A 27567-nucleotide genomic window follows, 5' to 3' on the forward strand; every position below is an offset into this window, starting at 1 on the left:
GCAACTGTCCTTTAGTCTTAGGCGGGCGCTGGGTCCCCTGCAAGAGCCGATAAAGTTCTGAGATGACTCCCTTATCGTCTTTTTTTAACAGGAGCCATTTCTCAAAGGGCGTAAGGGGTCTGTCTATCAACACTCTGTTTGACGGCTGCAAAACCCAATGCCGTATCTGGTAATACATCAATCTATCCGCCTCTGTCAAGCCATACGCTTCCCTCATCTTCGCAAAAGACAAAACCCCCTGTTCATCAAAGAAACACCCCACCCTTTTACAGCCCCCCTCATGCCAGCGTCTCAGGGCTGCTAGCCGGAGCCCGGGCTCAAAATCTGGATTTGCGCCTATGGGAGTCATAGGGGACGGAAAAGTCGTCAGCCCGGACCGAGTGGCCACGGCATCCCACGTGCGTAGAGTGACCCCCATTATCGTAGAAGAATAAAGTCCTGCAGCTCTATGTCGGCGTCGAAGCCATAGCTCCTTCCATATATGCGAGCCCGCTACAGCCTGATCCATAAAGCACCAATGTTTCTCAGTGAGCGGACGATTCCATTCCAGAAAAAAACGGAGTTGTGATGCCTGAAAATAGCGCTGGAGGCAAGGGATCGCCAAGCCTCCCTCCCCCTTAGTCCGGTATAGCATCCTTCGCAATAACCTCGCCGGTCGACCCTCCCAAATAAACCTCAGAATCGCCGATTGAAGGGTCACTATTGTTCTCGGGGGAGGGCTTAGCGGGAGCGCCTGAAATAGATAGAGAATGCGCGGCAAGATAGTCATCTTTACCGCCGCCACCCTTCCCAGCCAAGACAGCTTATGTCTCCCCCATGAGTCAAGATCTCGCTGGAGCTCAAGAACCAGCGTTGTATAGTTCCGGTTCGCTGTCTTAGCAACCGAGGTTGCTAACTCAACTCCTAAATAAGGAAGACTCAGGGGCGACCAGAGAAAGGGGTATCTAGCTTTCAGGTCAATCTCATGATCCGGTCCCATCGCCAAACCAAGAACCCGGGACTTCTGCATATTAACTCGGAATCCCGAGACCTGACCAAATTCAGCTATTGTCTCCATGAGTGCCGGCAGTGAGGTCATAGGCTCCGCCAGGGTAAGGATCACATCATCCGCATAAAGGAGGATGAGATGGTGGTCTCACCCCGGAAACGAAGGGACTATCCCGCAATTTCTGCGCTAGGGGCTCCATATATAGTGCAAATAGGAAGGGAGCCAGCGGACATCCCTGTCTAGTCCCGCGTCCAATCGGAAAAGGCAAGGAGAGCTCCCCATTAACTCGAACTGCCGCCCTAGGCGACCGATAACCGCAACTAATCCAGGACCTAAAAACGGGTCCCAGCCCACATCTCTCCAGAAATCTAAAAAGATAGGGCCAATGCACCCTATCAAACGCTTTTTCAGCATCTATGGAGAGGAAGAGTGCCTCACTACGGGAGCGATCCGTTTTATCCAATAGGTGCAGGAGCCTTTTCGTATTGTCCCCGCATTGTCGGTTTGGTATAAAGCCCGACTGATCCGGGTCAATGAGTCCCGGCAAATAACAATTTAGACGGGCAGCAAGGATGCCAGTAAACAACTTAGCATCTATATTCAGGAGCGAGATTGGTCTATATGAAGCGCAGTCCTCCGGGTCCTTTCCCGGTTTATGTATAACTACAATAGTAGCATCCAGCATGCTAGGTGTCAGCGCCCCTGACGTCCGAAAGGAATTAAAGAGGCGTACCAACAGCGAAGCCAGTTCCGCGCAAAAGGTCTTATAGAATAGGGCCGAAAACCCATCTGGACCGGGGGACTTCCCAGTTTTCAGTCGAGAAATTGACGAAATAACCTCTTCCAACCTTATCGGCTGATCCAACCACAACGCCTCCTTCTCCCCCAGAAGGCGTGATTGCTATGCCCTCTAGAATGAATCCAAAGCCTCGGAATCGCCCTCCTCCACAGCGTAAAGGCCGCGGTAAAACTCTGCGAAAGCCTCAGCAATCTGGTCACTCGTGCCCGCCGCCATACCAGAGGGAGAGCGGATCAATTTTATCGCTGACGCTGTGCTTGTAGCCGATGTGCCAATAGCTTCCCACACTTATTACTCCCCACATAGAATTTGTGCTGGAGTCTCGCCATTGCATACTCTGCCCTGTCCCAGTCAAGCCTCTTCAGCTGTTGCCTCACTCTCTCCAACTCCCGCCACACCAGAGGCGCACCAGTATTCTTGTGAGCGCGCTCCAGAACAGCCACCCTCTGCTCCAGCTCCATTCTTATCTCTCTCCTTGCCTTGTTATCCCTTGCCGACAGCGCCATCACCTCACCCCGCACCACTGCCTTCATAGCCTCCCATAGTATCGCCGTTGTATTTACATTTTAGCACCAATATCCCTATTAGATGAACTTTGCACTTACGCCTGCGGCAGAGGTGTAAGGGCTAGGAATGCATGTACACGAGTACCCCCTTAACCCTCAGGGGCTCTATGTACTGCCCTAAGCCTTCTCCATATATAAAGGAGGGGGCGTGTTCTAATTGACATTTTAAGGGCCCCTCTCCAAATTTTGCAAGACTCCATCGTATTGCGTTGCGTTTCCTGGCTGCGCCTGGGGGCCATTAAAGCATCACAAGCAGTATAACAGATTTGTAGAATCTGTTTTATCACTGTTAAGTGCGCATCGGAGGAGAGCGGTTAACAAAAGCACGAGCACGAGATCTATCTGGGTAAACAGTGCTCTCGGAGACGCGCGTGCTTCCCTCCTGCACTCAGCCCCTTATTAAAAAGAAATGTCTTTAACGCGGCACTAACAGCCCGAGATATTGCCGCGGTCCCCTGGGGAGGAATGCCGCCGAGGACGAGCAAGGCGGCTTCGAAGTCAATGCAATCTTATTGAATTCCCAGGACTTCAGTGCAAACACCGCAGGGGAAATAATTTCAGTTTCTGCAAAAGAGCGTCGTGTTATTAGGCGGGCACTGCTGCGCAAAGAAACGTCTGAGCTGACCTTTTACCTCAGCCAGTCACTCGTTGTACCTCCTTACTTCCTCCGTGTTGGAATTTTTGTAAAACAGAAATACTTAAAAAAGGGATTCAGAAGTGCGCCATTTTAAAAACAATGGCGTCTGTCATAATTATACGCACGCAAGAAGCCTTCGAAGGAGTTTTTCAATTCATATTGTAATTCTAATTATCTTCTTCCAATGTTTAAGGTATAAAAAAAACAACGCACGCCATTGGATTCGTCAGATAAGGACAGACCTGTGATCTATAAAACGAGGAGATTTAATGTTGATAGCTTTGTGCAATATTATGAGTGAAAGTGCTAATTGCAGTGCTTGACTATTGTACCGAATGAACTGCTATTTTACACCTGTGATGAGTTTTGTGAATGTTCATACACGCACTTTGAGATCAGATCCATTCTAATTGGGGAGAATCGTGGCCTACCGATCAAGCTATATACACCGTGGATAAAGAAATCCAGTTTGCACAGTTGACCAAAGTTTGTCTTTGGGATCATGCATCTCCTCCCTGGATCCATTAATAAAGGCTGGGATGAAAAATCAGAAATCTGCTCAGTACGCCTTTTTGTTTGATGTATTTTTCGAACTTTTATGAGAGTCACGAAGAATTTCAGGATTAATTCCACTTCGCGAAACCTGCACGTGCCACCACAAGAAAATATTTTCCCTATAGTCTCCTTGAAATTATTGGGTACCTCTTGCCAATCTCTGAAAGGACACACACACAGAACTATCATTTATAGTTTAGAGGGCAGGTCACCATAATATAGCAGTCTGCTTAAATTTTCTTTGCTGTACAGTGAACCCTCAGCTGGCTAAGCATTGGGGACACGTTGACTGGGCATTTGCCAGGAGACACCAGAGTATGAATGTTGTAAAGCTCATCTGATTGAGCATGGACTTCTGATATCAATTTTCCTGGGCAAGAAAATCAGCAAGGAAAAAGAAAATAGTGCCCCCAATACACAGTCCAAAACTTCCTCCATGTGAGGGCATTGATTATTATTTTATTTTTTTGCAGAAACCTATGGAAGAACTTTTTGAAATTTTTTGTGAGGGTTTGGGTATGGCCCCTGCCAACCCACGAAGTGGGCTGAACAGACCCAGAAGGCATAATGACACCCATATAAAATCATTTAGATCCTAACTGGCGGTAGGCTCGGCTGCTGGGTCATCTGTGTGTAGCCCATACCTGTTCCCTTCTCGTGTAGGACTACTCAGCATGTTGACATATCATTAGCCGGCATGGTGGGGGTAGTTTTTGACAATAAAGCTTCTACCAGTGTCACCAGAGGAGATTTGTCAAACCTGAACGTCTGGCAGGCCGCCTTGTTATTGCTCCCTGAATTTTTTTTTACGTCAGAATATTACCTCAGCCATTTCTAGGAGTGGTTTTCCATGTAGCTCATGGAAAACTGTTCTTGATTCCCAATAAGTTGTCAATTTATGAGTGCTCACAAGTGTTTGATAAATCCCACTCCAGTAACACTCATTTCGTACCCTTTTCCCACCAGAGTATAAAAGTCCAGCACAAATATCTACTTTTTCCATATGTAAGTGGATTTGCTTTTGTAAAGAAAACTGCAAATCCTGCCTGTGTGATTCAGGATTTGCATTTTAAGAATTTTACATCCCCAGATTTTATGCTACCTCAAAGCCCCATACTTCTAAAACCATGCATGAAAATTGAGCTTGACTTTCGACTGCTTCGTTCTTTTCTTTCTTTCGAATGACCCTCTCCTTACCTTCCATCTTCTACATGCCTCCTCTCTCTCTCTATTGCCTACTTTAAATTGTAGGAGTGTCTGCCTTAATTTTATTTATAATCGCAAAAATAGAGAGGAAGGTAAACCAAAGCACGTCTTCCCAGAGCTTAAAAGGAAAATACAACTGGTGCGGTAGTTACTACATAATATTATCCCATGAAATTTCGGCTGGCTTTCCCTGACCAGAGAATTAAGGCCCATATTTATACTTTTTTAGCGCCGCATTTGCGCCGCATTTTGATGCAAAAGCGGCGCAAACTTACAAAATACAATTGCAAAAAAGTATCAATATGGGCCTAATTGTCTTAGAGATGAGAATCACCAGAGACCAATCTTTTTGGAAGAGGAAGCCTCACACACATTATGTGTCATGCTTCATGATCGGCAAGCTATCCCCAACCATGGTAGGATCATACCACTAGGGAAGACAGCCTCCTGAGGCAGAGGGAGTTCTTAGATAATGTACTACAGGACAATAAGGCATCCAGATGAAACTAAAAGTACCTAGAGGTGCCCAGCTTATCACCTTTATTATTGTTAGCCTCAGTATAGCTAAAAACTAAAATCAAGATGGACCCTAAGCACAATGGCTCAATCCAACCCATTATGCCAACATGTTTCTGCCCTTAACTGTTGCCTGTACTGGTCACCACAGACATTCATCAGGCCCAAAGATCCCTAATGGATTAGCCTAATCACCATTAAAAGGAGTGAAAAAATAGTTACATGGTGACTCCTACCTTGTTTTATTAGTTGTACCTAAAAACATATGGGGCATTATTACTGGTGCATCTAAGAAGGTGTGTCTTAGGTCTAGTGATAGGTAACCTGCTGGTCCTCCAGTTCACTTGCATTAGGAGCCCCTAAGATACCATACCTGGTTCCTTCCAAGAAATTGGCCTTGTTGGGCTAGTGCTAGGAATACTGCTCTCTGTAAGCATCACCAATCAATAATAGCAGTGTGAGTCCCTATGAACCTCTACCTCGTTTCTTCCAAGAAATGTGCCTCATTGGTGGCCATGGGAGTCAGAAGTCAGATCCATAGAATGCTGTGAAGAAGCTTGGTACCTCAGTGAGCCCCTCCCGTAGCCCCATTTACTTTGTCAAGAGGCTCATCGTGCCTTTACACCTAAGAGCGCACCCTGCATCCAGCCGCTGGTGCAATCGTAGGTGGGCAGCGGCAAGCGTTTTATTGTTAAAGAGCCTGCTCCTGCACTTCAAATACGTCATCGTGCCCGAGCTTCACCGTCCATGCTGTAGGTGTTTGATGCCAGCTGTGCACCTCCTGCAGGATTCCAAGGAATTAGAGTCACCCAGGAGGTAAGGCACACTGTGATTCCTATATTTACACAATAACAGTGGTACTGGGGTCTAAAAATTAAAAATATTCCAGCGGCAGCCCTCCTGGGAGAGATAATGTTGCCAATCACATTAACCCAAAAACAATGGGAACTTGAAAAGAGAGGACTATAAAAAGGGAGAAATAAAGAAGAAGGCAGCACTGTGCCTTTTAATGTCACCCTGTGTGCCTCAACTCAGACTTAAAAGCTATAAGTAGAGCAACCAACCATTAATGGAAATAAAGATCATTCCCATGGTGTCAAACCTCAAGAGGATCCAGATTGTAATGTTAATCTCTATTGCATTTCTGCAAATTGCCCAAGCCCCATTTCATAGATCAAAAACTCTCATTCCCTGACACCAAATTCCTGCATTCTAACAATACCTAACCTCTCCTTGCTCATCTTTTCATCCACCTACTTTTTGTATGAACTAATAAAGACCCCATTAATGAGCAATCTAACTACCATTAACGTAACCTACCATAAAAAATCCACATTAACAAAATGAATGCACGGAAACAATGATGATAACCTGAAGCAGTGCCATGTTGATGGCAGTACTTGGGTTTTTGGTGCTATTTTTAAGCGAAAAACCCGCTCTCACATCCAAAATGGACACCAGGATGCATTTCATGCTAAAATTTAGCTCTAAGTGCCAGATTTGCATTTCTCGTAATTACTCACAATTTCACTGAATTTTTCCAAAATTTCACATAACTACTCAAATATAAATTAATCAAATTTAGGACACCCCCTAGATTAATCCCAATAACGAGCAATAGCCACTGGATTTAACCACTAATCTTGAGCTCTGGAGTAGTGTGCTACTCAGCATAAAGTGCTTTTCAGGGGTAGTAAGTGCTGTATAAAAGCAATCTCATCAAAATACAATAGAATACAAAATGAAATATATATACACACCTTATTGCCCTTAGATTAACTTTTGCACTGTCAGGAAAAGGTCATAAGCTATTCCCATTTCAAGGTTTAGCTACCAGCTGAATGTCTACTGGGTCACCAGAAGACAGCCCCTGCTTCCAAATTACAAAGTCTGGAATGAGAGTTAACTTTGAAAAAACACAGATATGAGGAGCCATTTGTATTGCCGCATAGAGATTAGTACTCTTTGACTCAGGGCTTCTAGGAGCTTTGAAGGTCCTCCTACACTCCCCCTGTTTTATGGCACAAAAGGGACTGGTAGCTACGGTGATGTCACAGACTTCTCTTAAATGGGACTCTTGCAAAGAAGGTTAATGAACAGGGAACAAGACAACAGTAAAGTTGCTTCTGTTGTTGTGAGATCAGGCGCAGTTTGGTTAAGCTGTTGATGTTTTGTTACAACATAAACAACATGGAGGTTGGAAATGTATATAACTTACGATAATGGCCATTACTTAATCCAGTAATTGCATCAAGTACACAGTCGCATTCTTGTGTATGGAAGGAGGGTAAGCGCAAACTCTCTCACCTCCCAGCACTCATTTTTCCCCAGCCCATCATGGCAAATGTAGTGCATGATAACACTTCCGTAGTAGTCTTTTTCACCCTTATTGTGCAGCCTGTGCTGTGCAACTCTAGACACATGTTTCTGGAATCATCCCTTCATCAGTAGAGAGCAACAAGACATTTTGGGGTGCTAGAAATGCTGCTCAAAGTCTTCTCAGGTCTCTGTACCACTCACTGGGTGCAGGTGCATCAATACAAGCTCGTCAGCTCAGTGGCTCAAGTGAACCTTTTCAAACAGTAGGATGGTGGGAGCACACTGCTTCAGAACTCAATTTACCCCAATGCATCCTGGTAAATGCAGTGTATGATAACACTTACTTCAGTAGTAGTCTTTAGGTTTTCAACCTTGTTGGTGCAGCCTGAGCTGTGTAACTCTAGACAGGTGCTATTGGATTCATTCCTGCATCAGTAGAGAGCATGTGTATACTGTACTCGATGAATGGCGCTCATGTCAAAATTCAATAAAACATTAATAAAACAAGGCTTCTGTTGTCTTGAACCAGTCAACCTTGGCTGGAGACAACCTGTTACTGAAATAGAATGCCATCAGCACTGAGAAAGATGTTTACTAGAATTCTTGTTTAAGAATAAAATCAAGATTTTTTATACTTTTTTATTGCCGCATTTGCGCTGCTTTTTGACGCAAAAAGCAGCGCAAACTTAGAAAATACAATTGTATTTTCTAAGTTTGCGCCGTTTTTGCGTAAAAAAAAATTATGCTAATGCAGCGCTAAAAAAGTATAAATGTGGGCCTAAAGGTTTATGAGCTTCACGACTGGAGTACCCCAGGTTTCAGTTCATGCTCAAACCTTTACACAAACACATCAAAAATCTAAACTGAGGTGGAACGGCAAGCAAAAGTACTATGGGTTTGGGTGATATTCTGATCGATTGCCAGTGGTTAGCCAAATTCCAAACAAGCCTCCCATCAACGTTTGTGTGTTTGATGTACTAGATAAATTATACATATATGTTGGATCGCAGTGCTCTGGGCATACCAAGCCTTTTCTCTAATTAAATGGCTCTGTGAGGTAAACACCAGCTAACATTGAACTTTCTTGCCTTCAGTAAGTATAGGCAGTCTTAGAACACTGTCGAACAGTAAAACCAAGCTCAAAATGACACATCATTGGTATGTTTCCTTGTTATATTCATAGTTCTTCTAGTTCCCCTTTGTGTTAACCATGAGTGGTGAAATTATTAGCACACCTTCCCATGCGCAAAAATAACTCCACCTAAAAAGCAATTAGGATGACGATCCAATATGTGTATGTTATTATAACCTCAAAAATATCGTCAATCACAGACTGCATTTTACATCTAATTGGGGCACAGGACAGAAGCTTCAAATTCATTTGTATACACTACACAAACATGCCAGTGGCTTTATCAAAGCCCAAATCCAGCCTTCTCTTTGAACCTATTTCCAATCCATTCCGAATAATCTATTCTTTCGTCCACTAACCAGTCAGTACTCTATACATTGTCCCTTTCCTTTGTCAGCATATATAAAATATAGCATTAAGTCAAGTGTCAATGATAAGACAGAGTTACAAATACATTTAGATGAAAACATTACTAAGGCACATACTTTCTTCAATAAAGCATCATTTTATGGACGAGAATTACATTTCTAGCTTGAAACTAAATCGTATTTGTCCCTATTCATGAAAAATTGTAAAAGTCCAGGTGGAGATCTAAATCTTCAGCTGAGGTATTTTCCGATTCACAAATATTCCCAGAAGCAAACATGGAAAACTTTGCCAGGTACAGGTTTACAATCGTACTTCTGGGATTGCCTTGAGACGTTTTCTGTGCGAATTACTAATGTGGATTTCTCTGCACCTGTGACAGAGTAATCTACAGTAGAAAATCTATTTCCGTCTGCCAGGAATCCTTATGTGAATTAATGGCAGGCATGAATTATGGTGCATTCGGCTGTGGACATATGTTTATTCCACAAAATGCATTTGTGAATATTGCCCTTTCTGTTCTGAAAGTGAGGCACGTTCTTCAGAAAGCAATTGTGTAAAAAGTGACTAGGTCATCTGGACTTTTTCCAGGTCACACATGAAATCTTTTAGTAAATCAAATGGGGACACGGAGTGATGATAGTAGAATCCAAGTGATCATACAGGGTACATAAAGGATGATGTCTGTTGCCTTTTGTGCAATATTAATACTAACTTGAAAAAAATGTTTATATTATTCAGACTCAAACTTCTTTTAAATTAACCAGATAGTTTGAAAATGTCAAAGTTTCAGTCTGTTTTTCTCTGCTCAGGCATGCTTTGCAACCTGTGAGGAGGATTTTCCCTGGAGCTAATAACATTTTCTTTGTAGGGCATTTGACCTATTCTCATGGGTTCAGCGTCATTAATGCAGGACCTAACTGAAGTTCTCCGACCATGTAGAAGGCTTTATAAAGTGGGAGCATTTTGCGCCAATTCATCAGACGTTGCTAAAGGTATAGCCATATGAAAAGTACTTTATTAACTGTCAAGATATCTCTGTATTTGAACCCTTTGAAGCCTACCTTTCTTCAAATGCTAACATCTCAAAAACTACTGAGAAGGTTTACTTCAAAATAAGCAAAGACACTCCTCTGAATAAAGTTCTATTTTCATGCCAGGTTTGGTGTAAATCCGTTCAGCTGTTTTTGGTGATTCAGAGAGCAGAGTTAAAATGGAAAAAAATAGAAAAGGCATATAAAAAGAAGGTTCAGGCAATATTGGTGGCTCTAGACACTGACTAAGCCTTCAACTGAGTTGACTGGTCCTACCTTTAGATGATCATGGAAATAATGGGATTTGTAACCCAATACTCCACTTTGGTATTTGCACCATACAGCACCCAGACTATGGGAATCACCATAAATGGTTCCAGATTAGACGTGATATATTTGAAGAGGGGCACAAGGAAGGGCTGCCTGATGTCCCTGCTACTTTTCACCCTAAACATTGAACCACTAGCGGAGAAAATTTTACTGAGAAGGACATAGTTGACATCCCCTTTGGAATGGATGAGTATAAAAACTCACTCTAGGGTGATGAAGTTAGTTTGACATTAGGCAACCCAGTCACGTCACTCCCGGCTGTCGTTCAGCCGTTAAGGCATTATGAGCAGATTTGAGGCCTTAAAATTAATATGGAAATATTTGAGAACAGAAATTCTTTTTAGATGGGCCCGCAAACAAATAAATTACCTTGGGATACAGATTACCACCCAGATGACCAACAGTTTGCAGCTAACTATCCACAACTGCATACAGAAATAAAGAAAGACCTACGACGGTGGCAGTATCTAGTGCTCTCCTGGTTAGGGAGAACAGGTGCTATAAAATGTAATATTCTACCGCAGGTGCTGTACGTGTTTCAGGCACTCCTCATAAAAACTGAACACAGATTTTCTATGACCTACACAAAGTGATCACAAAATTTGTTTAGAAGAGGGCAAAACCATGGGTGCTCACGAATTTATTGCAAGTAAGGGGCTGTGGGGTTTGGCCATCCGCAACTTTAAAATGTAATACTGGGCTTCTAAGTTAAGGATAACAACAGAGAGGTCTAAACCTGCAACAGATAAGATTTGGGACTTTGTGGACCATGCAATTGTAGGACGACCCCAAACGGACTTGAGTTGGCTGAACAAGCAAAATAGACTGTCTAATACCTACCTCTGGTTTGATAAGGACTGCTGAGAGAAAGAGGCTGAGTTGCCTTATTGAAATCTAATAAAAGTGATGATGGGTCTCAAAAGAGAGTTGGATATAAAACATTCCCGAAAGCCACAAAAAATCAAACATTGGGAAATGCACGTGATTATCTAGATAGCATACATATTCAGGTCTGAAAAGGAGACACTCGAAAAGGAGGCTTTGTGTTAAAGTGTAAGATCAGCAGGAGAGTGGTGTACACATTTTGCCACTTTGCATGAGGAACCTACAGTAAAAGGAATGGTACTGTCAAGCCTAATTTAGGGAAATGTAACTCCACTAATATATATATCCTCCAAAAAATAGTTAAGCCATTGCAAGCAAAAAAAAGAAAATGAAAATTGAATTCCCTAACTTTATTCCGGTAGAGTTCATAAACTCATCACTTGACAATTTGGGCACTTGTTTTACTTGAAGTTTTATTATCAATTTTACTGAATCAATAGGTGCAGGCCAAATGGAAGAAAGCTGAAAGAGTCTCAATTTTTTTAAAAAAGTAAAGGAAATCCTACACATTATCATCCTATACTTTTTTTTAGCACCTTAGCTGGTGTATTTGCTTGAGTACTTTAAAAATGGTTATTAGAGTGGTTGAAAAACGGGGAATTTACTGTCAATTAGAACATTGGAATGCTGGAGGCTCCATTGAAAACAATGGAGTGCTGCAGGCTTTTACTGGCCGGTAAAAGCCTGCAGCGCCAACATTCCAATGTTCGCTTTGTTCACAGCAACAGCTGTGAACAGCTGTGAACAAAGCCTCAGGGAGCCCGAGGGGATTTAAGTCCCCTCGGGCCCTGTGAACATATTTTTTTTTAATAGAACATTCTGCCCTGTGTGGCAGAATGTTCTAATAGCCTTAGAACCCGCCGTAGCGGGCTCTACCGGCTATTAAAGTCCCTCTCCCTTGTTAAATGCCCTCGCCTTTGGCTCGGGCATTTAACACGGGGAGCGGGCCTTTAATAGCCGGTAGAGCCCGCTACGGCGGGTTCTAAGGCTATATTCTCCAATATGGATTCCAGGCAAAAAACATACAATTGACCAGGTGCTAAAGGGCATCTATTTCTCCCGAGACCAGTGTTTGTAAATGTTTTTACATTTTTGGAAGTGTGGGTTCATATTTAAACTGTGTTTGCGAAACAAAGGAGAATTAACAGAAAATGTCCAGATGTCGAGGGGTTTGCCAGGGGTATATGTTAGCCCCTTTATTGTGTATTCTTATACTAATGCGGTATGTTCCTTTTTGTCATAAAGTGAAAAGGATGTCCCAAGGATTTAGACTGTAAGGATTCCAATACTTCTGTTTGCTGATGAAACTGCAGAGATTATTAAACTTTTTTGAAGTTTCCATTTGGAAACAAAAATAAAAATTAATTATCTCAAAGGCAAATGCGATGGAATTGTGAAGTGGTCAGATTTAAGAAGCCCCTAGTGCCCTCTTGCACCACATTAGTGTAATTTGTTTACGCTAATGTGGTGGTAGGTTGGCAAAACGCTGCGCCATATTTACAAAGTGGCACAATGCACACATTGCACCACTTTGTAAAACCTTGCGCCACATTATGCCTGCACCAGGCATAATGTATGATAGGCTGGCGTTACAGTTTTAGGAGGCTAAGAGAAATGGTACAGTGGAATCTATTAGATTCCACTGCGACAATTTTAGCGTCTCTTTTAACGCCTGTCTAAGACAGGCATTAACATGATGCTTCCATTGTTTTCAATGGGCCTCCTTTGACTTTGCAGTATTAGCGTCAAAATTGGCGCTGATCCTGCAAAGCGCCAAACTAGCATCAACATTTTTTATGCTAGATCCATAGCGTGCGCCTTGGTGCACCGTATCATAAATACCATGCACACATGGTGGCGTTAGGGGGGCGCAATGGGGTGTAAGAAATGTGGTGTATCATAAAATGATGCGCCATTTTTCATAAATATGTGCCTTAATTTTTACAAGTACTTGTACTTGGTTTCACGTTTTGTGAAATTCATTTTCATGGAAAATGCTAAATGACAAGTACACTTTGGCTTCAAATCGATGTAATGTGGCAATTAAAAAAATTGTCTATAAATTGTAGAATGCATGTTTAGAAGCTAAGCTGACAGGCTACTTGTCTAAATCAAGCAGCCAACGTTTCCTATGACACTGACATTTTGGAGATATAGGGCCACATGTAGGAAATCGCAGGATTGCGATTCCCTAAGAGCAAATTTTAGCAATTCGCTATTAGGAAATCACAAACTGCGCTGTACCAGTGTGTCTCAGACACATTTAGTGATTCCCATTGGGTCGCAAATGGACCTACCTCATCAATATTCATGAGGTAGGTGTCAATTTGTGACCTGTTGGGAATTGTCAAAATCACTAGGATGGTGGCCTGCTGGGGTTAGCAGACAACCATGTCTGTAATTGTTTTTTAAATAAAGCTTTTATTTTTAATGCAAAATGGGATGCGTTTCAAAAAAGAAAACGGAAAAGTTTTCTTTTGCTTTTTTAAGAGCAGGCAGTGGTCCATAGACCACTGCCTACTCTTAAAAAATGTTTGCACCCCCATACACAAAGGGGAAGGTGTCTCTTGGGGGCCCCTTTCCATTTGCGAATGGGTTACCACCAAATTGAAGTTGATGGTAAAGTGCAAATGTTTTGCATAGGCATTCCGGTCCCAAAACATTCATACATCTCCCTGTGAGTCGCTATTAGGAAGGGATGCTCTTAACATGCCCCTTCCTAATACTGAATCGCAAACCTATTTTGCAATTCAGTAATAGGTTACCGAATTGCAAAATAGGTTTGGTACATAGAAAAAGGAATTTTTCCAGTTGCAAATGGCCCGATTCTGCGATTCGACCTGAAAAAATATCTGTACATCTGGCCCATAGTGTGGTAAAAGAAATAGCGATTTTGGAAAATGTTTGTTAAGACACTTTTGAATACACAGTAAACATGTATTTAGAGCTGTGGTTGGAGAATTTAGATGTTGTAATTGAATTAAAACCATCATTGTACTGGGTTAGAGGAGGGCCCCACATTAGGATTAAGATGTCAGCGATATGCACAGTTTACTAGGTAGGTGGGAGATTGCCTGATTTACACACACTGGGAAGTCTCTCTTACCAGCTGAACTGGAGGATTCGCTTCTTGAGCCCTGTCATATTCCAAGAGAGGGCAAGAATATTTTAATACATTTATATGCAAATCATACAGCAGACCCCGGGATACAATGATGATTGTAATTTACAGTATTGCATAATTTCTACAGCACTTTCCTACCTCTTGTAGAGGTCCCAGAGAACTCTGTTGAAGAGTGGTTCTGGCTGTAATTCTGATGTGCATGGATGAGAGAAGGGTGCTGGTAACAGTGTCATCAATTAGGGTGCAGTATAGATGTTTTGCAACTGTGTGCCAAACCTGACACAGAGGCATGTGAGTGTATTTTATATGCGTGGCGGAGAGCAAAAACATATTGTGAGGATACGTTCGCAAGCAGCACATACAAATCACTCAAAGTTGTGCTCTTCGAGGGACTTGCGTACCAACCTGGGGCACAACTGATGGGCGATTAGTAGATATGGCAACCCAAGGAAATACCCTAGCCACCCAGAGGTCTGAGGTGCCTACCCAGAAGCAGAGTTTGGCAACCCAAGAGGGGACTTAGACACTACAGTGGTAGGACTGAGAAGCCCATGTAGAAGCATGGTTAGAGAAGGCGGTGGGTACACTCATGGCACCCAAACAGATAAAGGTCTGTTCAGCCTACTGTGGCAACTATCCAGAGATACGAGTCACATTTAGGCGACACCAAGGCTGATAAAAGGCAGACTAAATGGAGCCTACTAAGGATTAGGGGCCCAATCTCTCAAGGCGCTGTTAAGCCATCAGTGATATTTGAAGTTTGTGCCACAGTTTGTTCCTATTAAAGTGAGCTATGGGTTCGTTCACATGCACACATTCCACTTTTGGTTTGCCTGAGGATACATAGTGGAGGAAGGAGTTAGTTTGACCAAATATGGAGAAGAGGGACAGGAATGAAGACAGGGGTCTGGAAGAGGCAGAAATTCTAGACTGTAACTAAGAAGTCGCCACAGGAAGTCATCATTAACCCCTCCATTCTTCTTTTGGGCACTTCCACTGTATGCAGCGGTGGAGAGCATAAGTAGAGGATGAAAGATATATGTTGGAATTATGGTCCCAGAAACTGGCAGGGGTGGCCTGCAGGGCGTGTCCTGATACTTGTCAGGCACAGATATTATCGATATAGGGACTAGATAAAAGGTTCCTCTCTTGGAACATAAGAGGGCTCAATAGACCAGAAGAGCATTATAAAGTACATGTGTATTTATAATGTTATGGCTTCTCAGTTGCATTGCTGCAGTACACACATGTATGGGAGGATTGCATTGGTTGCCTATGGAAAAAATGGAGAGGCCAGGTATATACCACTTCCTATTCTGGATTTGCATGAGGTGTCCTCATACGGGGGGCCCCTGGAGTCCCTTTTCGGAAAGCTTGTGTTCGGGCAGATCTAGAGGGGAGGTATGTTATCTTGACTGGCACCCTAGGCGCCCATGAAATTTGTCTCATTAATGTTTATATGCCCCATGTGGACAGTGGCAATTTCTTTGGGGCAATATTGTGAGCAGCGCAGGGTTTCATGTCAACAGAAGTTATTATGTCTGGTGACCTTAATTGTGTGGTGGACGGGGACAAGGATATGTCCCCTCCTAGGCAGCACACTAACCTGAATATGATGGAAGCTCTCAAACAGGAGATGGCGAATGTAGGGCTGGTGGACATATGGCGGATTTAACATCCAAAGATGCGTACTTCTGCTATACTCCAGCAATTGACCCTATTGCAAATTAGATTACTTTGTAATAAAAGCGGATGCTGCACATTGAGTGACTGGCTAGGCCCATCAGGCCAGATTATCAGATTACTCGCATCTTCTGATCATGGGCTCCCTGGCTAGGCTGGTACGATGGGTACCGATGTGGCGAATGAGAGAAGACACCCTAACAGAACCACTGTTTGTAGAGGTGCTAACAAACACCTTATATGACTACTTTGCAATTAACTGAGGTAGTAATTGACTACTTTGCAATTAACTGAGCTAGTACTCCGCACAGAGCGGTGGACTGGAATGGGATGAAAGTGGTGTTGTGATGAGTGTGTATGGCTATTTCTGCAGGTATGCATCAACCATTAGAGAGGAACCTGATGATACAGGAGGGGCAACTGGCTAGACTGGAAGCAGCTCTATCGACTACTCTGGGAGTCCTGCAGGAGTGGGGTAGAGCTAGGCAGCGTATTCATACTATATGGGAACAATTGGAGAAGCATGTGTGTCTCTTCTACAGGCAGAGACTACACTTGGAAGACAGTAGAGAAGGGTGTATGCAGGCTAGATTGATCAAAAATGAAAACTACAAACAGCCAATTCTGTCCATTAGAGATAAGACTGGATGTGAAATCTACACTCACAGTCCATAAATGAAGTGTTCACGGAGCACCTGCCGGGAGGGTCTACAGTCCATCCCAGCCGGCTAATGTGCCCTTTATCACTAACTATATTGCTTCCCTGCTGCAGTCATAGCTTGACGATGTGGAGCATACAGTGCTGGATGCCCTGCTATCTAAACAGGAGGTCTGTAGGACGATGGACCCCCTTAAGACTGCTAAGGCCCCTGGAGGGGAGTGGGGGGTGGGTGGAGGGTGCTCAGATTCCTTGCGAGCTACATAAGACCCTTCCTGGGACTCTGGGGGACAAGCTGTTGAATGTCCATAGAGAGGCCTTTGAGAGAAGAGTGCCCCCTGACTCCATGATGGAGTCCCTCATTGTTTGGTGCCAATACTAGGGAAAGACCATTTGGATGCTACTTCCTACTACTCACTCCCGATGTTGAAAGTAGATCAGAAAATGCTCAGTCACATCCTGGTGGCATATTTGCTGAAGTATCCCTCAAGACTGGTCCATGTGAACCAGTCGGGGGGTTCATACCGCGTAGCTATACACTTTGCAACTTGTGTTGCTTAGCTCATGCAATGCACGCCCCCTGCATAGCACGTGATCAACATGCACTGGCTTTTCAGTACTGGATATTCAACAGGCCTTTGATTCTTTCACCTAGGAATATATCTGCATAGTAATGGAAAGAATGGGCCTTGGGCCCAAGTACATCCAGTGGATTAAGTTACTCTACACACAACCAGTGGCGTGTGTACGGACTGGGAAATTCTCCACTAAGATATTACTCCTGAGGGGTATGCAGCAGGTATGCCCCTTATCTCCCCTACTGTTTGCCTTGGCAATCGAGCCTATGACTTGTCGACTTCAATAGGTGCTACATGGCTGGGTGATCCCTCTGGGCATGACAATTCATGTTTGTCTCTCTCTATGCTGACAATGCAATGCTATATCTTCATCAGCCAGTCTCATTTGTCCCGATCTTCCTGAATGCCATGATGGAGTTTGTGGATATATCAAGACTATATGTGAACCACTCGAAGTCCGACTTGTTCCCACTTGGGCAGTTGAGGCAGATAGCCTGATAATCACTTCCAGTGGAAGAGCTGCTCAAGGAAATGGAGAGTATTTGATACCTTGGTGGCTTTGTACATGGGGCGCAATAATGTCATGATATGATCCTGGGGAGGGTTATCAGAAGTCTCCGTCCCTCCATTAAATTCTGGAATACTTTAAAACTCTCCCTGATGGGAAAATAGTGCTGATCAAAATGGTAGTGCTTTTCTGCTGCATGTATGTGCTTCAAGACAGTATGTATGAGATTCCTCCTTGGGTGTTTCGAGAACTAGATTGGCTCTTGGTGGAGCTACTCTGTGCAGGAAAAAAATGTAGATTGGGAATGTCCACACTTAAACTGGAATGGGACAAAGGCGGGATGGAGTTACCCAACATGGAGCTATACTACTGCGACCAGTTGCAGCATGAGGTCCACTGGCTAGATGTGGGTGGTCACTGGGAGAAAGCTTTACTTGTTTGCACATATGGAGATCACAATCTACGTGTCCTTCTGATGCGAGGGAAGAGTGCCCAAGACCCCACCACATGTGATTCCCCTAGAGAACTGGCTCTGGGAAAGAGCGTCTCGGGGTATCATGGAGGGTGTCATTTGTGCCAGACCTGGACATCTGGATAGTGTGGCCCTTTGCACCGATTGCCCACAACATAGCCGTGGATCTCTGGTGAGAGGGGTGTCAGCTACACTATCTGATCTTCATCCCGAAGCAAGGTTATCACCATGTAAGACGTGTTTGAGGCTTATGGGCTGGGACTTGGTCAATTTCTTTAGTACAATAAAATGGCTGCCATAGTATGGGAAATTTGGCCCTCATTCCCTGAAATCCCTGAACCCACACATAGATTGGCCACTATGCTTTCTTCGGTGGAGCAAGAAACGAATCACACATTTCTATCAGGTTTTACAGGTGGATAAGCCAGTGACGCCCCTGAAGGTTAAAGGTACGTTGCAGCAGTTTTGTGGTGACCCTATTACCACTAAGGAGTGGACCAAAATACATATCGGGGTTCAGAGAGTGCCAACTAACATGCGATGTAAGCTTATTCAATATAATAAAATACTTGGGCCCATATTTATACTTTTTGACGCTAAACTGCGCTAACGCAGTTTAGCGTCAAAAAATTTAGCGCCGTCTAACGCCATTCTGAAGCGCCATGCGGGCGCCGTATTTATGGAATGGCGTTAGCCGGCGCTAGCAGACCGGCGCTGCCTGGTGTGCGTGGAAAAAAACCACGTAGACCAGGCAGCTCCGGCGTAGGGGGAAAATGGCGTTAGGGCGTCTTAAAATGGGGCAAGTCAGGTTGAGGCAAAAAAATCGCCTCAACCCGATTTGCGCCATTTTTTTCGACGCCCAGACGCCATTTAAATGACTCCTGTCTTAGTAAAGACAGGAGTCATGCCCCCTTGCCCAATGGCCATGCCCAGGGGACTTATGTCCCCTGGGCATGGTCATTGGGCATAGTGGCATGTAGGGGGGCACAAATAAGGCCCCCCTATGCCACCCAAAAAAATTAAAAATATAAAAAATTATACTTACCTGAACTTACCTGAATGTCCCTGGGGTGGGTCCCTCCATCCTTGGGTGTCCTCCTGGGGTGGCAGGGGGGGTCCCTGGGGGCAGGGGAGGGCACCTGTGGGCTCATTTTGAGCCCACAGGCCCCTTAACGCCTACCCTGACCCAGGCGTTAAATAGTGGCGCAAATGCGGGGTTTTTTGACCCGCCAACTCCCGGGCGTGATTTTTGCCCGGGAGTATAAATACGACGCATTTGCGTCGCCGTCATTTTTTTAGACGGGAACGCCTTCCTTGCATCTCATTAACGCAAGGAAGGCGTTCACGCAAAAAAATGACGCTATTTGCCCATACTTTGGCGCTAGACGCGTCTAACGCCAAAGTATAAATATGGCGTTAGTTTTGCGCCGAATTAGCGTTGAAAAAAACGACGCTAATTCGGCGCAAACGGAGTATAAATACGGGCCTTGGTGCATACCTTTTCCCTAAACTACTACATAATATATACCAGGCGAGGGACCCAGAATGTGCATCAGGTAGGTGTGTAATGGCTGATTTTTTTCATGTCGTATGGGGCTGCCCCCTCATTGCAAAATTATGGGTAGAGGAATTGGAACAGCTCAACAAAGCCACAGGCTGTGCTATCCCACTTACAATCAAACAATGTCTACTGAGCCTTATCCCTGAAAAGAGAAGAAATTAAATAGAAAATTCTTAATGCTTGGTCCGGTCCGGAGATGTATTGCCATCAGATGGCTGAGTCCGCTGCCCACCCTTTGTCGGACTGAATGGGATATGCTGGAATGAGCAGGAGCGGAGGAGGGATATATAAGAAAAGTGAGACGGGATGAGAAACTGCAGATGATTTGACACCCTGGGGAGCCATGATACAAGCCAGCATGTATGACCCTCCCAATACTAGCCCCCCCCCCCATGAGGGATACGAGGGAACATTTCTGGCTACTCCTGGCAAACAAGTTGTAGTAGGCTCATACGGTATGTATAGGTGGCTGTATGTGGAGGGTTGGCCGATCATATCTGCCCTCTGGCGAGACAGAGGAAACAAAGATAGATGCTGGATTAACCTGAGTGGATTAAAAGATGAAGCACGGGGGGTGGATGGGGATTGTTACAGTTAAGTAAATGCCAAAGTCCCAGTCTTTTACTGTGCGGCTGCTCCAAGTATGAACTGGCCTGATGCAACAAAGTGAACCCATCAACATTTCATCTGTACTCCTGTGATCATACACCAAATTGTAATTGTATCCGTGTCTCAATTGCTATTGTACTTTACGAAATGCCAATAAAAATATCAGGAAAAAAAGTAGAGGAAGTAAGAAAGGAGAGAGAGGACTGAGTTGCTGACCAGGGCAAATGGGTGAAACCAACACACTACCTATTCTGTAGCAGCTGCCAAAGGGGAGGGCAGGGAGGTCTACCACTGTGACTCAGACCTGAACATAACATTTATAAGATGAACCTCAGCACTTAAATTTGTGATCGTTGGTACACCAAATGATGTCAACTTATCACGATGTAAAATTACACTACTCTCACCAGGATTGATGACTTCCAAAAGAGATTTAGCACCTGAATGAGGGAACTCATCCCATCCCATTATAAATAGGTGATGTATGTTGGTGGACCAGGGCATGGAAGTGGAAGAAGTAATTTAAAAAGGAAGTGGATATTTCAATGCTAGGAGTGGATAAGAAAATACTCTCCAGGATACTGGTGACGCGGCTGAGGGGAGTGGTGACATGTTTGGATATGGAAGATCAGTGTGGATTCATACCAGGGCGGGCAACGCACATGAATCTTCGGCGCCTTTCTTATGTAATGCACTCAGTGCAGGGGACAGATGTGGAAGCCATCCTGGTGGCACTTGATATTGAGAACTCATTCAAAACATTGAGTTAGGGGTGTCTCTGGGAGGTTCTTCTGCACAAGGGAATCAGGGAAGGGTGTCTTTCCTGGGTTCCCCTTCTATATGAGGGCCCTACCACTAGACTGTGCACGGGTAATTTTGGGTTGGAGCCCATTCAGGTCTGGAGGTGCACGGGACAGGGCTGCTCGCTTTCCCCATTGCTCTTCGCGCTGGCGAAGGAGTCATTGGCGGAAAGGATTCAGCGGAACCTAGGGAACTGGGAAATTTGGATCGGAGACTCTGCCCATGTTGTTTCGATATACGCAGATGACACTCTCATTTACCTCAGCCACCCGGATCGCTTGGTGTGGGTGATACTGGGGATCATGGAGGAATTTGGACGTGCATTGGGTCTGTCCGTCAATAAGCAGAAAACAATCCCTTTCCCCCTACGGTGCTTGGAGGGCCAGCCTACAGCAGGTCTACCGGAGACAGAACTGCCCTGAGAGGTGGAGAGCTTCTGGTACCTAGGTGTGGAGATCGCTCATACGGAGAATCTCCAAAATGATCTTAATACCGGCTGTGTGCCAGCCAGCTAACATGCCTTAGTTGGGTTCTGAAAATACACTGCTGCTCTTTGTCATGTGCAGGGTGACCCTCAGCAAGATGGTTCTTCTCCCTTGGTGCTTGTATATCCTTCTAAATTCTTTCTGTGACATCCCAAGATCCACGTTTTTGGCCTTTGACAGTCTTCTGGTCTCACTGGTATGGGTGGGGTGAATGAGAAGAGTTAAACTCGAGCTCCTAAAACAGGACACCTAGGAGAGTGGCCTGGGCCTTCCGGACCTCTAACTGTACTACATGGCCGGATAGCTACAGCATGCAGCTCTATGGTGCGCTGATGGCAGTAATAGGGAAAAACATCCTTTGCCCGGCCTGGTGGAGGAGAGAGACCTTCCCAGACATATGATGAGCAGGTCACACGTCGTGGTGGAGACTCCGTTCATAGTGAGGCAGGTGGCCATGGTTTGGGAAATGGCAGTTAAATGTGTGGTGAGGAGTTCCCATATGCAAAGCTGCTCCTACTCTGGTGGCTACGACCCTTCCACAGTATGAAGACAATGATGGACATGTCCCAGTGGATGGAAAGCGGATGCCAATATATCGGCGACCTGTACCAGAATCGGATGTTCCTCACAATAGATGAGGCCACTAACTTTTTTCAGTTGCGGCTGGGCCAATTCTTAGAGTATGCTAAGATATCCTTCACGGTCCTTGAAATATGGTTGGATTTCCTGGCTGAGCTGACAGATTCTAACATACTCACCATGATATTGAACGTAGAATCTGACAGGGGCCTGATCTTGCGCTTGTATGCAGCACTGAAAAGGGAAAGGTGAGTGGACATGAAGAGGGTCAATGAAGGGGGCAATGATGCACTACGATACCAGCTCACAGAGGGGGATTGGAAACATGCACAAGCTCAAGTCTGGGACATGGCTAGCAATGCACGGTTTAAACTGGTAAAGTTATTTTACCTGCTTTGTCCCTACCTGCGCCACAACAACTACATAGGATTTTCCCAGCTAGAACCAATGAGTGCCCCAGGTGTGATGGGACTCTGGCACACTTCATACATATGGCATGAGACTGTCCCAGACGGGGAGAGTATTGGACAGCGGAGGTAGACAGCATGAGCAGGGAGACGAACACCCCAGTAGAGAAAGAGATGCAGCACTGATTGCTGAGATTGTTGCCAACCCCTGCTAAGGGCAGAAAGATGAGGTTCCTCCCTGCATTGCTGGGTCTGGTACTGGTGAGGAGGCGTATCGCAATCTACTGGGCTAGGCCTATGCCACTGTCACTGAATTGATGACCGGCGGACCTCAGCGAGTGGGCTGTGGCTGAGGAATTCAGGCAGAAAAGGTAAGAGTGGATGAACATGCAGAACATGACTTGGAGCTCTGAAGTGAAACACTGGAGAGTCTGACAGCAGATGATCATGGGGTCGATGGAGATCTGCAGTACTCTGGAAGGAGCAGGGATACATCAATGAGGACAGGAGAGAGCGTCTGTCAGCGGAGGACAGTGTGCGTGAGTGGGGGCTAGTGTCGGCACAGGGGGAGGGAAAGAGAGGTCTAACCTACTGCGTGCGAGGTGTGAATGAAGCAGGTGTGGGAGGGTAGGGAGAAGCATTTGGGCCCTGCCCTGCCCCCCTCCAATCCCTCTCACCTCCTTCCTCCTGTGATTGTCGTGTAGGAATATGGGCCCGTATTTATACTCCGTTTGCGCCGAATTTGCGTCGTTTTTTTCGACGCAAATTCGGCGCAAAACTAACGCCATATTTATACTTTGGCGTTAGACGCGTCTAGCGCCAAAGTATTGGCAAATAGCGTCATTTTTTTGCGTGAACGCCTTCCTTGCGTTAATGAGATGCAAGGAAGGCGTTCCCGTCTAAAAAAATGACGGCGACGCAAATGCGTCGTATTTATACTCCCGGGCAAAAATTACGCCCGGGAGTTGGCGGGTCAAAAAACCCCGCATTTGCGCCACTATTTAACGCCTGGGTCAGGGTAGGCGTTAAGGGGCCTGTGGGCTCAAAATGAGCCCACAGGTGCCCTCCCCTGCCCCAGGGACCCCCCCTGCCACCCCTGCCCACCCCAGGAGGACACCCAAGGATGGAGGGACCCACCCCAGGGACATTCAGGTAAGTTCAGGTAAGTATTATTTTTTATATTTTTTTACTTTTTTTTGGGTGGCATAGGGGGGCCTTATTTGTGCCCCCCTACATGCCACTATGCCCAATGACCATGCCCAGGGGACACAAGTCCCCTGGGCATGGCCATTGGGCAAGGGGGCATGACTCCTGTCTTTACTAAGACAGGAGTCATGAAATGGCGTCTGGGCGTCGTAAAAAATGGCGCAAATCGGGTTGAGGCGATTTTTTTTGCCTCAACCTGACTTGCCCCATTTTAAGACGCCCTAACGTCATTTTTTCCCAACGCCGGCGCTGCCTGGTCTACGTGGTTTTTTGCCACGCAAACCAGGCAGCGCCGGTCTGCTTGCGCCGGCTAACGCCATTCCATAATTACGGCACCCGCATGGCGCTTCGGAATGGCGTTAGACGGCGCTAAATTTTTTGACGCTAAACTGCGTTAGCGCAGTTTAGCATCAAAAAGTATAAATATGGGCCATGGAATCTTGGAAAGTGATGTGGCAATGTAACACTGCTGCAAAGTTATACCGTTGGCAAGTTTTTGCCATGAGTGTTTGTAAACTGTAAAAAAAAAAAAAAATCTTTATTAAAAGCAAGTTTTTAAAAAAAGAAGAAGGAAGTGGATACCCCAGGAAAATTTTGAAAAATCTGGGATGTTTAGTAAAATTAGTACGGTTCGATATGATGGAGGAGAATGACCCCCGCCCCAAATAGCTCAACTTTGTGTCTCCTTGCTTCCAGAAGAAATCTTGGAAAGTGAATAACCCCAGAAGTAATTTGTGTTAAATGGATAATGGGGACTGCAATCTCACTGGACTCACAGCTGTGATACTGCCAGCATGTTGTTTTCGTTGTAATGTGTGAATGGGAAACAATACAATTTTAAAAAGGGAATACAATAAATGAAACAAAATTGCCTAAAAAAACTGAAAGGAGGTTTCCTCAGTACCTTGGTTTAAGATAATGTAAAAAACATGATCTTACATACTATAGGCATCTCAAACCTCTCCAAGAACCACTGGCTCTCACTGTGCAAAAGTCTGCTTTGATGAGACAGATGCATTTCTATTAATAATACAACCCCTAGCTCTAATGCGTTACATCCTAATATTGTCCTGGCCTCAGTGTACGATGCCATAACTATCCAAACTGCCTCTCCCGTTCCTTAAGTAGCCCTTCACAAAGCCATCAGTCAAACCTCCAATCACCACTCTCGCCACTCAGATCTCTGAACCTCCACCACTTGCCTCAAGGATTTGCTGTTAACTTTAGTCTGTTCCTCAAATCATTTTCCTCTATCCCTCCACACTCTCCAAAATCTCAACTAGGTCTTAACCTGTCCAACTTTTCTGTTGCAATAACTTCTTAAACTTACCAACACCTGCCACCAGAAAAAACACTGAGGGCCGTATTTATACTTTTTTTGCGCTGCATTTGCGCCGCTTTTTGACGCAAAAACGGCGCAAACGTACAAACGTACAAAATACAATAGGCCCGTATTTATACTTTTTTAGCGCCGCATTTGCGCCGCTTTTTGACGCAAAAACGGCGCAAACTTACAAAATACAATTGGATTTTGCAAGTTTGCGCCGCTTTTGCGTCAAAAAGTGACGCAAATGCGGCGCAATAGTATTTTGCAAGTTTGCACCGTTTTTGCATCAAAAAGCAGCGCAAATACGGCACTAAAAAAGTATAAATATGGGCCCGAGTTTTTCTGTCCTTCCCACCTGCTCCCAAAAAGCATATTTACATTCCGACCGGTAAGCGCAGCAGCTCTGATAAAACACTCCTGATCTTCATGAGATACAGTTCCACTCCAAAAACTGAAAGATGGACCCCATCCTCCCTAAAGAACTCTGCAGTTTTGCATGTAATGCCACTGTGCTCAAGAAAAAAGAAACCTTCTGCCCTGCAGAACTTTCACAGCTCCCTGTTTTCCTTCCTGTGAGTCTGTCGACCTTCCCTGGTTTCAGAGCACTCCTCCAGCTTCTCCTGGGTATACACTTGGTCAATATCACTGTAGTACCCTCCCAGGTAGCCTTGATCTCTAACATATCATTCTTAAAGGCCTTCACCAGAGCCAGACCTTCCATCTGTACCCAGTCATTTTCTCCTAGGTGCAGGATTAATATGTCAGGACAAGACATACCTTGGCTTAGACAATTTAATTTGGTCCACAAATCATGCCAGCATATGCCACCTTTTCTAAACCACTTTAATTGAACTAGCATGTCCGGCAATCCCAGTTGACGGCCTTCTTTCCTGCCATCAGCATGTCTTGCCACCCACTTCATAAAAGAGTGACACCATATCCAAGTCTCAAGTAGCCCTCAGTGCACCCTAGAAGAAAAGAAATTCAAGTTATTGTTGACCTTCAAAAATCCAACCCAAACGCAAATAGTGCTGATAGCAGTCCTAAAGCCAACACCCTACCCTCTGAATGTTTGCCACCAACCAGCCCCATGCCTCCGCCTTGGTCGCCATCCTGATCCAAAATGAATTTGCCCCGAACTCCTGTTACCTGTAACCCAAAACCCAGAGCACCTTGCGCAAAACACCCCCAGAACCTGCGCTGCTGAACTGTCCATTTGATGAAAATCCTCCCCTTCCCCTGTCCCCCAGTGGCACAATGACATCCACCACGTACGAGGGCAGATTCCCGGATCAGGGTATGTCGTCATCTTGACACACATACTCCTGCTCAACTGATCTGTTTTGGACCATGGTATCCATACCTGCATGGCCGGCGCCAGTTCCCCGACGTCTCCCCACCTGTCCCCCCGACTGAGCCTTCGATCCCACAACCACCATAACCCAAAAAGCCCCCAAAAATAGCTACACCATAAACACCGTGAAGCACAGTGCCTCCCCCTCATTGTGGAACACCCTTGGTAGTGCCGAGATTACCTTCTTCAATATGTTCAGTGAGAGGGTCCTCAGCACTCTTAACCTCTTACACCCTTCTCCTGAGTCCAACCCTTGAGCATCCTCTGCTCTATTTCCTGTGCCTACGGCTCGTATCCCCACAGCAACTTGCTGTAAAATGCGATCCCTGCCAACTTACCTGCAACAGCACCTTGCCAATTAAAGGCAGTATGAAAGTTACCATATCAATCCATCAAGCCATCCCTCAGCCTCCATCACCACACCTTATAGCCCTAGGCCATAGAAAGTCGTTCCATGTGAGCCAGTACACCTAGCATGTGGACAACCGGTAGTGAGCCCAAAATGAACTACCACATGCATTCTCGCCAATTGACCACAGATGTGTCACAATCTCCGTTTTTGTCTGTTGCAAGCCCACAGAACCTGGTCCACTGAAAATGAGAATGGGAATCAGCAATCTCATTGACCGGTCCAGCCACATACCTCGTCTTCCAGTACACTTTTGGGTCCCATGCAGATTGGTGATTTACCATGTTCACCACTGACATATTATTCACATTAAATAGCACCTAAATGTTGGCAAACTGTGATCCCCACAAACATACAGCCACAACCAGGGGAAAGAACTTGAGGAAAGCAATACTCCTGCCCCCACCCTTCACCTTCCAATCCTCTGGCCACTCCTCTGCACACCAACGGCCCTGTCAAAAGATACCAAAATC

This window comes from Pleurodeles waltl, chromosome 3_1, assembly GCF_031143425.1.
Source record: "Pleurodeles waltl isolate 20211129_DDA chromosome 3_1, aPleWal1.hap1.20221129, whole genome shotgun sequence".
In the NCBI taxonomy this organism is placed as follows: domain Eukaryota; kingdom Metazoa; phylum Chordata; class Amphibia; order Caudata; family Salamandridae; genus Pleurodeles; species Pleurodeles waltl.